Consider the following 6000-nt stretch of genomic DNA (forward strand, 5'->3'; position numbering starts at 1 on the left):
ACTTCGTGTAAAGGGGCAGCCAAATAATATACTTTTAAATGATTTTAAAAAATTGGCTCAAATTGTTTAAAATATCATTTGGCCTCACAGATAAAATAAAAGGCAAGCAAACCAAAAAGACTCTTGCAGGCTGGATTTGGTCTTCAGATCATGAATCTGTATCTCCCAGTTTAAGTAAGTGAATTGGAGGTCTGGATTTCTATATGGGTCTCCAGGCTGTTTGCATAGGGCAAGTCTAGCCTCAACACCGTGATCTAGTCTCATGCTCTGACAGAGTGAAGTCCCTGAGTTCCAAGGACCACCCACCCCTGCTCCTACAATTAATGCAACCCTGCAAAGGCAGCTTCTTGGCAGTGAGCCAACTGGCCTTCCTTCTGCTTGATAGCATGTTCCATCGACCTGCACCAGCCTTCAAATGCTCAGTAGAAATAAGGATGGCAGACATTTTGTTTTCTGCTGTATGATTCCACGTGCAACTAACTGCTTTTATATTAGGTTCTTTCAAAATGGCAAGGAACAACAATCAGATAGTAATTTCCCACCTTTTTCTGAACTCCCAGTTGTCAAGTGACAAACACTTCCACAGACCAGCAATAGAATCAAATTTAAAGAAACCAAAACAACATCATGGAAAAAGCTTTAAAAATGGTACTTGGATAGAGATGAAGTTTAGGTTTACATTACTCTGTAGGGATGCTGGAACTCTCTTGGTATGGTTTGGCTGTGTCCCCACCCAAATCTCATCTTGAATAGTAGCTTCCACAATTCCCATGTATCATAGGAGAGACCTGGTAGATGTTAACTGAATCATGGGGGCGAGTCTTTCCTGTGCTGTTCTTGTGATAGTAAGTCCCAAGAGAGCTAATGGTTTTACACAGGGGAGTTTCCCTGCACAAACTTGCTCTTGTCTGCTACCATGAAAGATACGCTTTTGTTCCTCCCTCTTGTTCCACAATGATTGTGAGGCCTCCCCAGCCACATGGAACTGTGAGTTCATTAAATCTATTTTTCTTTATAAATTACCCAGTCTCAGGCATGTCCTTATCAGCAGCATGAAAAGGGACTAATACATCTCTGCACTTTTTATTTTCTATAAATATAGTCAACCCAGAGAAAAACATTTCTGGGTAAGCACCTGGCTTTGCTCTCATAAAATTTCCTAATATTTTAGAAATTAGCTTTAGCCACAACAGGCTTAATGCAGGTGCAGGGGTAGAGTTTGAGAAACCAGAAGACCTGGCTTGTAGTAGCCTTGGGAAGTACAGCCTGACCTCTGGTCATCCCGGAGAGGATGAGATTATGTCCGCATTTCAAGGCTTCAAGTCCTAACAATGCTGGGAACTGGGAAGTTTCCAGGAGAAACAGCCTGCCTCTTTCTTCCCCTCCTAGGTAATAACAAGAAATGTAAGTTATTCAGCCGTTCTCTGGTCTTTTGTTTTTATATTATATTAATATCTGTTTGAAAATGTTTTCATTTCAAACAGTAATATGATGTTGGCCATTGATCCTTAACACACCGTGGAAAGTAGGCAGGTTAGGTGGTTTTCTAACGAGGACACAAAAGCTTAGCAAGGTGTGAGACTTTACCAAGAATACTATAATTCAGTTTTTCTGAGTCAAATTTCAGTGTTTTTTTTTTTTTTCCTTCAGTGTCTGGAGAGTCACCATTATACACAATATTTCACCAATTCTGTTGAGGCCTTCAACTTGTAAACTTGATTCATAGTCCCTCATGACTCTAATCTCAACATTATGTAAACATTCCAGTACTTTCAGAAACAATTATTGACAATCCAGAAATAGCCTATGCTAGACACCTTTCTGGGATTAAAAAATAGGACTCAGTTTCTGTTGTTAAGAAATGGGTAATTTGCATTTTAGAAGAAAACAATTAGGTGAAACTCCCAGAAAATAGAGGTAAAATGAAGAAAATAGGTCTTGGCATGTGTCAAACAGAGAACTAAGTACTTTAAATATGTCATCTGATGTAATCCTTGCAGCAACTCTCCAAGGCCACTGTGATTATTCGCCTGACAGTGGAAGAATCTATTGAGTAACTTGTCCTAATGACAGAGCTGGGATTCAACCCCACTTCCACCAGAGGTCAAAGTTCTGGAGAGTGTCACTGTGCCATTCTGACTCACTGAACACACACAGAAGCCCATTGTGCTGGGGACTGAACACTTAAATGCCCAGGAAAATGTGGAAGTTGGGCTTTCTCAGAGAAGGGCAGGACCAGAGGAGTGAGCTATTGAGTTAGAGCTTGAAAGCAATGGTGGGCATGGATTGGTGCAGACTGGGTGGTGATGGGGAGGTCAAGAATGGATTGGAAAAGCATGAGGAATCATGGAAGAATAGGTTGGTGCTGTGTAATGCAGTTACTCTCAGAGGTCAGATGGCTCATGTGGTAGAGATCTATATGGATAGCACAGTGGTGAGCTCTTGAAGCTGGATTTATAACTGTGCTCTTTGTTCTGAAGGAGAATGTGTTGCTTTTGCCAAATGCCCTCATTTCCTGAGATCAGGTACTTCCTGGGGTAGGCGAAAAGCAAGGTTTCGCAAGAACTATGGGAGGACAGTGAAGGGGCTCACCTGAGTAAGGAAGAGTGAGTTGAACCTTTTCTTGAGAATTGTGAAGGCAAGTTTAAAGGGCTTCTTGAGTATATTACACATACTTGTTTCAAAACACAGAGCTCTGTACACATTCTTGAAAGAGTGATTCAAATTTTGTACCTTTCAGAATCATAGCCCACAGATACATTTTTCTTGATTTGGCATACTTTGAAAAACTGGGAAATTTCATCTAAAAATTGATTTTTCAGTCTCTGTTGAAAAAAAAAAATCAGATGCCTGTGAACACTGAGTCTCTATTCACTTATAATAATAGCTATATGTATATAGTGCCTACTGTGTTCCAGGTACTGTTTTGATGATATTAGTTTTCTTAACAATTGCATACAGTAGGATTGATGGTTGTCCCAATTTTTCAGATTGGTAAACTGAGGCAGAGGGCACAGACTAACTCAACTAAAGTGATTGAGCTGGGATCTGAACCCAGGTAGTGTGGCCCTAACATCCAAGCATTCATCAAAAATTGTACTCCCTTTCATGCCAGTTTGCAGCTAGAGCTGACCTGCTCTTTTGTACGTCACCAGTTTTTAAATTGGCCTTTAAAATTAGCCACAGACTGTTCCCTACTCCTCCCATAGAGAGGTGGAGATCCATGTTTCCTCCTGAACACGGAGATCCATGTTCAGAAAAGAAGATCTAAGGAGAAACCTTAGTGGTACTACTGGAAAGGTATCTTAAAGATGCCCCAAGAAGGTCAGAGAGAAAACCAAGTGGCGTTCAGGTTATATATTCATCCATTCAGGCATTCAATTAGTTAGTCAGTCATTCAATAAGCATTAAGCATTTCTTCAGGCACAGAAACTGGGCCAGGCCCTCATTAATATATAAGTACACAAGATACAGTCCTCCCCTTCCAAAAGTGCTCCCAAGGGACCCTCCATGAAACTTCTTCTGCCTTTGAAAGCTGCTGCTAAGGGGAAGGAGTAAAGAGCTACTACTCTACTACTACCGCTACTGGCAGGACTACTAACACTATGAACAATAATATACAATAGCCATAAACGTAATTATACAGCCCTTCACAGTTCATAAAATATTTTCACAATATACTATCTCATTTGGTCTCCACAATAACTCAGAAGCAGAAAGGACCAATCTTTTCTCATTCACAGATGAAGAAGGAGAAGATGAGAGAATTTAAGCCCAAAGTCTTAAATTCCAGTGCCAAAGTGTGACACTAGCAGGTGGCGAAGCTAGAGCTGGTTTTCTGAACTCCTCTTTCTCTATTACATCCTCAGTATTTTGGAGCTGCAGTTGGCGCTGGGAGGTGACTCCCATCTTGCGAGCTACGGATGGCCCCAGGCCTGGGAGACCTTATTTCCTGGAGGACTTTGGCCCTCTCAACCATTCCCAAAGGGATTCAACTCTGATGTGGGATGATGGTAGGACTTGTTGAGCTTTCTGTGTGGTCCTCACTAAAAAGCAAGCATTTCTCTCCAGGGTATGTTGTGCTATTGGAGACGCAGGACCTTTGGGTGAGGACTTGTGGTAGCTTAGAGAGGCCTAGAGCCACATAACTGATCCTTTCACCTCATGGAGGAGCACAGCGTTGGAAAAGAGTTACAATGTTTTATACTGTTACCTAGAGATCCTGGACTGGTGTGTCTAAATCTGCCTCCCTCAGTTCCTTCCCTCCCTGACCTATTTAGAACAGGGCATTTGGAGCCAGGACACTCAGGCCAAGAGGACAATGGAATGGCCAGTGTCAGAAACCAGAAATGCAGCAGGAGTCTCTATGTGAGACTGCCCAGAGCACAGAAACCCAACATCCTTGAGGAAGTGGCAAGATTCAAACACGGGAAAAACATAAACCAAACACATTCCATAAAAGAAGAAACGGAAGTGATAATAAATTTCCAGAAAGGTTCTCAGCTTCACTTGTAATAAAAATTACCACAATAAAAGCATTATTTTTCATCTCTTAGGTTGGCAACCATTTAAGAAGTTTGAAAACGTCCAATCTTAAAGATAGTGTGGGGAGATAGAACTCCGATTCCCTATCAGTGGACTGCACACTTTTCGGAGAGCTTTATAGCACCATCTATGATGTACGTACACTTTGACCCAGCTGCTCTATTTTGGGGAATTTTTCTGACAGATATACTCACACAAGTGCACAAAGATACTGTGCATGGAAGTACATTGTAATAAATTTTTAATAATAGTAAGAAAATGGAAACGGTAAGGTGCCTATGGTATTCCCTAATACCAGGCGAACATTTTTAAAAATGTCCAAATGATATTAAGCGAAGAAAGCAAGTAGTAGAATAGTACATATGCTAGGAACTTTTTTGGTATAAAACAACAGAAAGACACAGCTCACTCAAAGGATTGCTCTGTTTCTCTCCTCATGTCCCTGTATGATTCTCTGTGGATGAAACATATCTGAAAGGATACACGTGCAAGAGTTAATGATGGTTGCCAGTGGCAGTGAGAGTGGGAAGACCAGTGTAGGAAGGAGTCTTAGTTTTTACTTTATTAACTTATACCCAACTTGAAAATTTTTAACAGTGAATGTTTATTTTTTTATGTTCGAACCATATTTTAAATAAACTACTAAAGGAGTAAATTAACAAGAAAAACCGGTCGGACGCAGTGGCTCACGCTTGTAATCCCAGCAGTTTGGGAGGCCGAGGCAGGTAGATCACCTGAGGTCAGGAGTCCAAGACCACCCTGGCCAACATGGCAAAACCCCTTCTCTACTAAAAAAGTACAAAAATTAGCCAGGTGTGGTGACACATGCCCGTAATCCCAGCTACTTGGGAGGCTGAGGCATGAGAATCGCTTGAACCCGGGAGGTGGAGGTTACAATGAGCCAAAATTGTGCCACTGCACTCTAGCTTGGCAACAGAGTGAGACTCTGTCTCGAAAAACAAAACAAAACAAAACTGAAACCCTATAGTAGGAATATCAATTGTTATCAACATCAAGGCCAAATTGGCAAAGGTACTAATGATGATAACATTAATAATAATAGTACACACTTAGGTAGCATCTCTTTGTACTAGATGATGTTTTATAATAAGCGTGTTATGTACATTTACTTAAGACTTACAATAATCCTATGAGGTAGTTACTATTCATGTCATCTTTTTCATGGTGGGGAACTCAGGCATAAAGAGGTTAACTTGCTCCAAGACACACAGCTAGGAAGTGGTTAAGCAGGTATGGGCGAGGGAAGTCTAGAGTTTGTGCTCTTGACCTTTATCCTACCTCATCCCCTAGGTAAGATAAAGACCTCAAGTCCAGAGCTGAGCTGAAGACTGACCTGGAACTGGCAAGTAAGAGCCAGGAAATTGCTGTAACAGCCTTGGAGGTTTCTGTGCTCACATTTACCAGCCACTGGGTACCTGATGGTATATGAGTTAA

This window comes from Aotus nancymaae, unplaced genomic scaffold (genome assembly GCF_030222135.1).
Source record: "Aotus nancymaae isolate 86718 unplaced genomic scaffold, 86718_ANA_hifiasm-v0.15.2.pri h1tg000036l, whole genome shotgun sequence".
Lineage (NCBI taxonomy): Eukaryota > Metazoa > Chordata > Mammalia > Primates > Aotidae > Aotus > Aotus nancymaae.